The sequence below is a fragment of the Triturus cristatus genome, chromosome 7 (genome assembly GCF_964204655.1).
Source record: "Triturus cristatus chromosome 7, aTriCri1.1, whole genome shotgun sequence".
NCBI classification, from domain to species: Eukaryota; Metazoa; Chordata; class Amphibia; order Caudata; family Salamandridae; genus Triturus; species Triturus cristatus.
The window spans coordinates 980,239,786-980,252,134 of record NC_140590.1 but is presented as its reverse complement, the minus strand read 5'-3'; the positions used below and the strand labels follow the sequence as shown (position 1 = coordinate 980,252,134).

General features: G+C 45.1%; 1 protein-coding gene across 1 annotated transcript in view; it reads left to right on the top strand.

Annotated features, from left to right (window-relative positions):
• LOC146810948 (serine/threonine-protein phosphatase 2A catalytic subunit alpha isoform-like) overlaps nt 1-12,349 on the top strand; it is a 195,967-nt gene that overhangs the window by 106,262 nt on the left and 77,356 nt on the right. The gene's annotated exons all lie outside the window — the stretch shown is intronic.

Here is a 12,349-nt window from a genome sequence, read left to right as displayed (position 1 = left end):
TTATCCAAGAATGTAATCTTATCACCAATGCATCCATCAGGTGTGCCCTAGACGCAGCAGACAGCAGCTCGTGCAGTAAACACCAGTGCACTCTTACGCAGGCATGCTTGGTTGAGAATATCAGGCTTCAAGCCGGAGGTCTTCACCTCCATCCTTAACCAACCATTCGACAAGGAGCATCTCTTTGGCCCAGCTGTTGATACCTCGCTCAAAAAGATGTCAAAGGACACGGAGATAGCAAAGTCCATGGGGGCTTTACAATTACCGGCAGCTAGGGGTTCCTTTCGCCGCTCCATTTACAGAGGTGGTTTCAAAACCATATTCACCGAAAATCCCTCCTCCTCTTACAAGGGCAACAACCAATCCCCCTCAAGAGGTTATTTCAGAGGAGGATTTAGAGGAAATAATGGTAAGGGAAGAAGCAGAGGTAACTCCAGATGCACTTCCCCACAAACAGCGACTTCCTTCCGCTATCCCCCGATCATTCCACCCCAGTCGGGGGACGTCTCTCTAAATTCCTACCTGTCTGGAATTCAATCACCTCTGACAAGTGGGTACAGCAAATGATCCAATATGGTTACTGCCTGGAGCTTACAGACACTCCCTTAAATATTCTTCCAAGATCACACGCAATGTCACCAGTGCATCTTACCCTTCTAAAGCAAGAGGTTCTCTCTTGGAAAAACACGGTATAGAACCAGTCTCATTACAATACCAGGGGACTGAGGTATACTCCCTGTACTTTTTAACTCCCAAAAAGGACTGCTCTCTCAGACCTATACTAAATCTCAGAGAACTAAATCTGTACATTAAGTTGGACCACTTTCACATGGTCACACCAACAGGTGCTCCCGCTCCTTCAGCACGGCGACATTCTGTCCACTCTGGATATAAAAGATGCCTACTTCCATATTCCCATTCACCCTGCTCACCAAAATTATCTCACGTTTGTGGTGGACGACCAACATTATCAATCCAAAGTTCTCCTGTTTGGAGTAACTACAGCACCCAGGATCTTTGCCAAATGCCTGGCAGTAGTCACAGCTCATCTAAGACGACCGCACATTCACGTCTTCCCTTACCTAGACGAATGGCTAATAAAAGCCAACTCGCAGCAAAGCTGCCTACGCCACACTCTAAGAACAGTCCAACTGCTTCACCACCTTGGGTTCACTGTAAACCTCGCCAAATCTCATCTCCAACCGCCCAACACCCAAGTGTATCTAATAGCCACAGTAGACCCTCTGAATGCTCTAGCGTGTCCCAACCGAGTCAGAATCTGTTTCAGCCTTAACAATTGTTACCGGCTCGAGTATTCATGCAATTTCTAGGAATGATGGCATCTTGCATTTTAATTCCTTACGCAAGACTCCAAATGCGTCCCTACAGGAATGCTTACGCACGTCAGTGGAACCAGGATCAAGGTCCGTTATCAGATCTAGTGTTGGTGGATGGCCGCACCCATTGCTCTCTGCAGTGGTGGAACACAAGAACCTTTCCAAGGGGCGGCCATTCCTCTACCCGGTACCACACATGGTGCGAACAGCAGGTGCATTGCTCACTGGTTGGGGAGGTCATCTTCAAAAACATACCATTCAGGAAATGTGCAACAAAAACAACCCCACATATACCATCTAGAACTATTAGCAACTTTTCTAGTATTGAAAGCATTTCAACTTCATCTAGTAGGCAAAGCTGTCCTAATTCGGACAGACATGACTGCAATGTACTACATAAAAAAACAAGGGGGGGGGGGTGCACTCTCTCCAGCTCTCTCTCCAGCTCTCTCAGCTAGCCCAGAGCATCTTGGCCATACCTCGCAAAAAAGATCTCCTTGCAGAACACCTTCCAGGAATAAACCACTAGATTGCAGATCTGCTCAGTCGTCAACGACAACAAATCCACAAATCGGAACTCCACCATCAGGTTCTCCTCTCAATCTTCCAAAAATGGGGCTTTCCACAGATGGATCTGTTTGCCACCTTCCTAAATGCAAAATACCCAAACTTCGCATCCAGGTATCCACACCCATTGTCCAAAGGCAATGTACTATGGATGAACTGGTCCGGGATATTTGCTTATGATTTTCCACCTCTCCCACTCATTCCATGAGTCGTTCGTAAGCTCAAACAGCAGTCCCCGACACTAATCCTCGTTGCTCCCACATGGGCCAGTCAACCCTGGTACACAACCCTGTTGGAGTTATCCATAGTGCCTCACCAAAAACTACATCTCACTCCCAATCTTCACTCAGAGCCATTGAGAAATAAGACATCCAGATCCCAGTCATCATAACATTGCGATCAGGCACTTGAAATCTTAGTTTGGCTATCTTAATCTTCCGCCAGACTGCATGGATATTATCAAGGAAGCTAGGCGCCCTACCGCAAGAGCATGGTATGCAGCAAAGTGGTTTGTGATTTACTGTAACAACAATCAAATCAATCAGCTGGATGCTTCAATCCAAAACATCATTTGTTATCTATTACATCTACAGAATTCCAGTTTGGCGTACACATCCATACGCTTACATCTTGCTGCAAAACAGACAGCATTGGTCTCTTTTTAGAGTACCTGCTATTAAAGCATTTATGGAAGGACTTGAATCATTCCCCCCCCAGACTTCCACCTGCTCCAGTGTGGAATCTCAACATTGTTCTTACATGACTCATGGGTCCACCTTTTGAGCCATTGCACAAATGTGATCTACAATTTCTCACTTGGAAGGTAGCCTTCCTCATAGCCATCACATCTCTGAGAAGAGTGGGTGAGCTTCAGGCACTAACCATATAAGAGCCATTTTTGCAAATACACCAAAACAAAGTGGTTCTTAGGACCAACCCCAAATTTTTATCTAAAGTCATTTCTGCCTTTCATATCAACCAATCTGAGTTACCTTTGTTCTTCCCTGAAACAGATTCGGTGGCAGAACGTGCTCTTTACACATTGGATGTAAAAAGAGCATTACTATACCACATTGAAAGAACACCTTTCAGAAAAACAAAGCAACTTTGTTGCTTTTGCTCCACAACATAACGGCAATCCAATATCAAAATCTGGAATTGCAAGGTGGATAGTTAAGTGCATTCAAATATGCTACATTTAAGTTAAATGCACATTAACAATTCCCCCTAGATTGCATTCCACTCGCAAACTAGGAGCCTCTATGGCATTTTTAGGAAATCTACCCATAGATGACATCTGCAAAGCTGCAACATGGTCTACACTACACACCTTTACAAAGCACGGACATAGATGTGTTAGCTAGACAACAAGCTAGTGTGGGCCAGGCAGTTTGACGTGCACTATTTCAGACTGGTCTGTATTTAAATGCTGCACCGTCCCTTCTAAAGGTGCAAGTTCTTACCAATTCAGGGGACAGTAAAAAAAATGTGTTTCCGGCATATGAGCTGCAGATTACACACTGTGCATAGATCGCCATCTGGTGTTGAGCCCGGATGTTTGCAGTTGTTTTTCTTCTTGGAAAGTCTTTGGCAGTCACGAGGTATGTGACTCCTCCTTTGGATCATACTGCGCATGGGCTTCGGCTCCATCCTCAGATTGTGTTTTTTTTTTTTCCGGCATCGGGCTCGGATGTGATTTTCGCGATCCAGTTCCGAACCGTTCCAGTTCTTCTGATCGGCATGCAATTCTTTCCCTTTCTGCGGTATTATTTCGATTGCGATCTCCACGTGACTCATCATTCGAAGTCTTCGATTCCGGTCGTCGACGAAGGCCTTCGGGCCTACCTGGCCTCCTGGCCTGGCTGATGGAAAGGACGCCATTCAAAAAATTTCCTCAATGTGGGTCGAAGTTTCCCCACACCGATCTACATGAGGTGTGCAACCTCTGTCTCTCCCCAGAACACGAGGCAAGAGACTGTCCGGCTTGCAAATCCTTCCGTTTGAAGACTTTTCGGGACTCACTAGCGAGGAGAACAATGGCCCACTCGTCGACTTCGATCACCGACGACCTCTTCGGAGAAGGCGTCTATGTCCAGAAGAGCAGCACACCGAAGAGGGCCTCGTCCGCGCCTCCGAAGCTGACGACTCGGTACCGACACCATCCCCGGAGCCGAGCAAAAAACCAAAGGCCCTCGAAACCCACACCTCGAAGCCGAAAGTCATCTCGGAACCGAGGAAACAGACATGTCAAGCCCACGGTTCAAAACAACAAACTGATGCCGATGCGAAGCTTAAGAAACCTACGGCTCTGACACCTTCGGCACTGAAGGATCGGCCCCCCACAGATTAACTATTTCGGCCTGATCCACTACAAAAAACATCGGTGAAGGACCCTAAAACCAGACATTTGATGCTTGGCATCAAAAAGACCGCTGGACAAGCCTGCCCCAGCTCCACCTCCAAAGAAGACTTTGCTACCTCCCTCGACGTTGCCCTTGAAAAAATGAAAAAGGACACCGACACGGCAAAATCTATGGGAGCCTTGCAGTCGCAAGCTCCCAGGCGCTCTTTTCGCCGCTCTTCCTTTAGAAGCTACTCCTCCGACAGCGCCTCCACTTCCCATAAGGCCCCTACCCAATCCACCTTCACTAGGGGTTACCAGAGAGGTGGCTACAGGGGTAACAACAATAAAGGCAGAGGCAAAACTAACACCTCCCGCTCTGCCTCCACCCCCGCTCAATGACTTCCCTCCACTCCCCCCAGACCATCCCACTCCGGTAGGGGTCAGACTCCACAATTTTCTTCCTGTCTGGACTACCATCACCTCAGACAAATGGGTGACGCAGATAATTCAGTCAGTACCCCACCAAACATACCACACAAACAGCGCCCAATGTCACAGGAACATTTGTCACTTCTAAAGCAGGAGGTCATCTCACTCTTACAAAAGAGTGCAATAGAACCAGTTCCTGCCCACCAACAAAACATGGGGAGTTTTCTCCCTATATGTTCTCATACCAAAAAGGACGACGCTCTAAGGCCCATCCTAGACCTCAGACCCCTAAACCACTACATACACTCAGACCATTTCCACATGGTCACACTCCAGCAGGTACTCCCACCCACCCCCTACTCTCCCAGAACGACTTCCTTGCCACCCTAGACCTCAAGGACGCCTATGTCCACATTCCCGTTCACCCCGTTCACAGGAAGTTTCTCAGATTTGTAGTCGACGGTCAACACCAATTCAAAGTACTCCCATTCGGAGTCACCACAGCACCACAGGTGTTTACCAAGTGCCTAGCGGTAGTGGCAGCACACCTGCGAAGACAACACATCCACGTCTTCCCATACCTAGACGACTGGCTCATAAAAGCCAGCTCATACAACCAGTGTGTACAACACACTCACGCCACTACGCAACTACTTCACGAGCTGGGCTTCACAATAAATCACGCAGAGTCCCATCTGCAACCGTCCCACGTAAAACAATACCTCTGTGCCACCATAGACACCTCAAAAGCGCTAGCCTATCCCAGTCCTGCCAGGATAGCAAGCATTCAGGCTCTACGTGCCAAACTTCCACCGGAACACACTCTTCCAACTCGAGTGTTAATGCAACTTGTAGGACTGATGGCCTCTTGCATATTCATAGTACCTCCCGCAAGACTCCAGATGCGTCCCCTCCATGAGTGCTTAGCACGCCAATGGAACCAGGCCCAGGGTCAATTGACAGATCTGGTGTTGGTAAAAGGTCGTGCCCATCGCTCTCTGCAGTGTTGGACCACCAAAAACCTTTCCAGAGGGCGACCGTTCTGTTAGCCGACTCCTCAGATAGTGCTGACAGCGGACACATCGCTCTCCGGCTGGGGAGCTCACCTACTACATCACACCATGCAGGGCAGGTGGACACCTCCAAGTTACTCCACATCAACCATCTGGAGTTACTAGCCATATTCTTAGTCCTAAAGGCCTTCCAAACACATGTCTCAGGCAAGGCCGTCCTAGTCCGCACGGACATGATATCCATGTACTATATACAGAAACAAGGAGGCGCACACACTCCGCAGCTCTCAGCTAGCACAGAGCATATGGAGATGGGCCATGCCCCAAAACATCTTTATTATAGCCCAACATGTCCCAGGAGTACAAAACACTATGGCCGATCTGCTGAGCAGACAAACACAACAGATCCACGAGTGGGAGCTCCATCCACAAGTTCTTCACCCCTACTTTCAAATGTGGGGGCATCCACAGACAGACCTCTTTGCCACCCACAAACGCCAAATGCCCAAACTTCGCCGCCAGGTATCCACACCCATTTTCCAAAGGCAATGAGATATGGATGAACTGGTTAGGCAGATTTGCGTACGCCTTTCCGCCTCTCCCACTCATTCCATTAGTGGTGCGCAAACTACAGCAACACTCCCTCACTCTCATCCTAGTAGCTCCAACTTGGGCCAGACAACCGTGCTACACTACACTGCTGGAACTATCTGTAGTACCGCACCAAAAATTACGCCTCTCTCCACACCTCTTAACCCAGAACCATGGAGAGATCAGACACCCGGACCCAGCTCAGCTCAACCTTGCGATCTGGCTCCTGAAATTCTAGAATTCGGTAATCTAAATCTTCCCCCTGACTGTATGGATGTCATCAAGGAAGCTAGGCGACCCACCACTAGAGCGTGCTACGCCGCCAAGTGGAAACGTTTTGTTGTCTATTGTCACAACATCAATCCCCTAGACGTCTCCATTCAACACATCATAGGCTGCTTACTCCACCTACAAAGATGTAATCTAGCCTATACGTCCATTCGCCTGCACCTCGCAGCCATAGCAGCTTACCTACAAAACAGGCAACATCTCTCACTCTTTAGAGTACCTGCCATTAAAGCCTTCATGGAAGGCCTTAAAAGAATAATTTCCCCCAGAGTGCCACCCTCACCTGAGTGGAACCTAAATATCGTTCTCACCAGACTAATGGGGCCTCCCTTCGAACCACTACACAAATGTTTAACGGGGAAAACTGCTTTTCTCGTAGCCATCACTTCCCTCAGAAGGGTCAGTGAGATGCAAGCATTTACCATTCAAGAACCTTTTCTACAAATGCACCATAACAAACTTGTTCTCCGTACCAACCCAAAACTAGTCCCTAAAGTCATTTCTCCCTTTCACCTAAACCAATCTGTAGAACTACCAGTATTCTTCTCGCAACCACACACTGTTGCAGAAAGAGCTCTCCACACATTAGATGTCAAACAAGCCTTACTCTACTACATCGAGAGAACACAACCTTTCCGTAAGACCAAAACAACTGTTTGTCTCTTTCTCTCCACCACACAAGGGCAACCCCATCTCCGAGTCGGGGATAGCTAGGTGGATTGTCAAATGCATTCAGATTTGCTACCACAAAGCAAAACTAACACTATCCGTTCCCCCTAAAGCCCATTCTACACGTAAAATAGGGGCTTCAATGGCTTTTCTAGGAAACCTCCCATTAGATGATATCTGCAAAGCAGCTACATGGTCAACACCGCACACTTTCACTAAACACTATTGTGTAGATGTACAAACTAAGCAACAGGCTAGCGTGGGCCAGGCTGTACTGAAAACATTATTTCAAACCACTGCAACAGATACGGGTGGTTGCCGCTAACTGTGGGTACTGCTATATAATCTATGCACAAGTGTGTAATCTGCAGCTCGTATGCCTGGAACGGAATATGCTACTTACCAGTATGCATCTGTTCTTGGCATGTAGAGCTGCAGATCTACACACGCCCACCCGCCTCCCCGGCTACCTTGATCTGTTCCAGTTTATCTTATTTAGATGCAACACACTTGGGCATCTTCACTGTTTATTACTATGCTCCATTTCCCTGCTGGTGAAAAACTATCTGAGGATGGAGCTGAAGCCCATGCGCAATACGATCCAAAGGAGGAGTCACCGACCTCGTGGCTTCCAAAGACTTTCCAAGAGGAAAAACAACTGCAAACATCCGGGCCCAACACCAGATGGCGATCTATGCACAAGTGTGTAGATCTGCAGCTCTACATGCCAAGAACAGATGCATACTGAGAAGTAGCATATTCCTTTCTTCATAGGGTAATATTGACTGGCTTTTTCCTGAAATTTCTTCCAAGTGTGGACTTTTTTAAAAACTAAAAATATTCACCAAAAATCAGCCGAGTAACAAACGAAAATACTCACCTGCTCTTAGGTGAGCTCCCAGTGCTGGATCTTGGTACCCAGCACTGAAAACTACTAACAACTGTACTTACCAGTAACCCAATTTTCTTCCATAGGAAATAATTGACTGTTTTTCTGTGAAATTTCTTTTAAGTGTCAATTTCTGCAATCTTTAAATATTCATTAAAAATCCTATAATATCTGAAAACGTAATTACTTGCCGGTTTTGGATAAAGGTCTCAGTACTGAGCCTAGGCACCCAGTACTGGATTACAAAAGTAACAAGAACATACTGTACCTGCAACTTGAATTTTCTGCCATAGGGCATCATTGACTGTTTTCTATGAAATATTTTCTAAGTGTCAACTTCTAAAATAGCAAAATATTGTCTAAAAATCATCACAGTAATTAAGTCGACTTTATCACTTGATTCCAAGTACTGACCCAGGACTGAATCTAGGATCCAGTCCTGGAATTCCAAAGGTAATCCTAAAAGTAATCTGTGGCAAATAACTTGAAACTTCCATTGAACTCAATGCATTATTGTGTTTAAAATAGTGTTGCCTATTGCAACCACTTGTAACTGTTTACAAAAGTCAATTGCATATTGCAAAAGTATTTATATAAGGCATCTCATTCTGAGAAAGTATTTTAAATCCAATTGTTGGTTCTGAAATTAAACAAGCATATATTTATATATAAGCCAGTGGCCTAGAGTTCAGTTATTGAGTGTGTGCGACCATTTGCTGACTGTACAACAATTGCTTTACACTGTCCTCTGATACTGCCTTACTGCTCGACCAAGCTACCACTTTAGAGAGTAAGGTTATATCTAACTTTAGCCTCTGCCAAGCCTCTTTGGACTGTGGACTCTGTACACCCTGTACCTATTTGGGAACAGTATATACAGAGCCACTTTCTCACAACAGTGTGTAGATCTGCAGCTCTACATACCAAGAACAGATGCATACTGATAAGTAGCATTTCCCTTCCTAATCAGACACACTGTGCCATTCTTTGCCATGCAAAGCCAAACAGGGTGCATGCACCGTGGTGCAGACGGGGACATTACGCCACATATGTAATGCAGCACTTGTACTGCAAAGTGGGTCTCCAAATCAAACATTCAAGTGCAGAATAGCTCAGAACATAGTTGTCTAGCTTTTATTCAACTATTCACGTGTTCCTAATTGTTGACGTCGTCTGCATTGAGTGGAATGCGCAAATGGAATGCATGGTTGGATTGGGGCGTTGCTGGGTAGTATGGGTGGATTGATTGAGGGGGGGAAATGAATGTATTGCTAGATAAACAGCAATTTTCCCACAAATCCTTTATTTTATCTCCGATGAGACCTAGCCTGTGCTTAATTTGAGCCTGTTTGCTTGTGCTCAGCACTGGGACTAATTTTTGAAGACGTGAACTTATTTTGCCGACTCTCACCGATCGTGTTTCGGATGAGCTACAGTTTCTCACTGCATTGCAGAAGCTCGCTCTGATATTTCTCATCCTTAATGAGCAATTTAACTATTCTGTATTTGATTGCGGATTGCGTTTGGCCATTGTATCGAATTGAAGAGGTATGCGGTGGCCTCTAATCCACTTGGCTCTAATTGCTAGTCTATCCTGGAGTCAGCTGCCATGCTCCCAAGCAGAACCATAGTGTGAGGGCACCCCAGCACTTTCCTCCAGCTCCATCCTTAATTTCTGATGTGGGCTGCATGGCCCATGGTGGAGCTCAACTGATCTTGCGATGCACCATTGTCCGGTGCTTCCCTCCACGTCACGCATCTGTGCACCAGGTAGTGCTGCAGCGTACAGCCTGGATGAGCACCTAGAGCACAGGGTGCCCACCTTTACACCGTATACTTCAGTGACTGTTCTTCCTAAAGTCTGCTCACGCCTACTGAACACTGCGTGCTGCGGGTGGGATCTCTTCTTAAAGCTGCAGGTATTCAGGATACTTGAAGGAAATTTCTGGAGTAAATAAAGGCAGCAGCAGCTGACACCCCAGCTCCGAATGGAGAAGCTGTGATGGGTTCTTGCTGTGATGTAGCTGTTAGGTGCTTATATGGGTCCACCTTCTGGTCTTTGTTGTGCAGGATGGATTGTCTGCAGTGGGAGAAGTAAGGAGAGGAGCTTGTGGCTAGAAGAGTCCAGCATCTTGAAGAGAAAAAGGCTGCCAGAAAGAGCAACATACTTATTTCTTGTCACCATCTTAGTGCATTAAGACTGGCCTCCATGCTTCTCCGGCTGAACCATTTCAAGACAGGAGTGGTGCTGTTCATCTAACAGCCAATGTAGTGGGATTCGCCCATAGTTGTCAGCTTGAGAACCTAGGATGAAAGGTCCCAGCACATATTAATATATTTATTTTTACAAATCGAGCACTGTACGTAAGCCATGCTTGTCTGTATCCTTGTGCAATAAACGACATTTAAAAAAAACTTGGATGTCACATGCTTGATGTTAATTGGGACTGGCTTGGCTTTCATCTTTCCTAAGTTGGTGAAATGAGTACCTGTTAAATAACAGTGAGGGATTTTAGAGCAATGCAGCTTTAGAACTGTATTTAACCAGCCATACTCAAACACAGCCTTGAGGCAGCCTTTTCCACATGTTTAGAATTGTTTTGGTATTCTACTAAACCATACGCCCCTTTGGCAGGATTAGAAGGGATACAACGCTGGCTGACATGTAGAACACTTGCTTGGGAGCTACCATGCTTTGTATGGGATTTAAAGGACCGGATTGCTTTAACTGTCCTCTTCAGCTAGATTTTGGTATGTTTATTTTCTTACATCCTGCTTTTTCCACAGAACACCAATCAAGCCACATTTACTTCTGTATTAGTTGTGACATATAAAGAGTCATCTAGCTGCCTTCTAGCCGCTATTGTACCCCAGCACGAATAGATATGGGGGGGGGGGGGGGGGGCATAAATTGTAACTTGCAGGTACTGGCTATGTGTGAATTCAGCAATGTTGAGCCATCTAGCACATACTTGTTTGGTGATAGGTCACTAATCAAAGACAACAGTCTGAAAAACTAAAGACTGGAACTGAAATTGAAGAACACCACACAACGCTAATAAAACTATCAAAATTCAGCCACCAAAATTACCAGCAATCTGGTTAACTGAGCGGGTGAGATTATAAGGGACTCTAATATCTTTTGAAATAACCCAAAACTTTTACTGCAAAAATATTTAATATGGGGCATTTTGAACTCCCCAGAAGGTATATAACATTTCTTAGACACAACAAATTAGCTTCACAATCTTCTGTTTTTAACACCGTAGTCAATATATTGTTCATTACTGAATATCTGACAAATTATTTGGTGTTATAGAGTGTTCACTGTTAGAAAACAGTTGTGCATAATAGTTCAAATAGGCTTCGGCTAATCAGTTTGTTTCATAAAATTCAAATTCTTAATCTTATCTTACTTCCTATGGAAAGGCTTCCTGGAATATTTCCCTCAAACCCACCCTAACCTCTTTTACTCTCTCTTCTACTTTCTTCCCTATATCCTTCCTTTAAACCCTCCCTTCTCTCATTTTAACTTGATGTTTACTATAACACACCACACAATTCAAAACCACCCTGTATAATTACACTGCATATACCATTCAGCACAACTTAATTCAACTCCACAACTCTTCTCACTACCAAATAAATACATCCCACATAAAACTGATCTATAAGATAGCAACAACCCTCATCAATACACTCCACACCATGACACACAATTCCAATCGGCATAATTTCAATCAACGCCACACAGTTCCACGCCACACAAATTAACTTAACCCGTTTCTATTCCACACCACATATTTCAACAAGTAACCACATAATACAAATCAACAACTCAATTACTTAACACACCACATACATACAATTTGCCTCACATAAATTCACTTCACACCAGATATTTCAACAGCACACCACATAATTAAACTCTACTAAATAAAGCTCCACAACATACTCATACCTCATGATTACTCTCCATAACCCACAATCCCACTCCCCATAATTCCAATATACTTAATACCACATAATTACTATCCACAATTCCACTGCACACCATACCACACAACTCCACTACTCACATACGTTCACTCCATTCCAAAACACATAAGTAAAAAACATTTACAATAGCAAATGTGTGACCTATTGCTCTGCTCTTTTGAAAACTGTAAATATAGCCATTTTAGGCAGCAACACTGTGTATTTTGAATTCTCTTTTCATGTT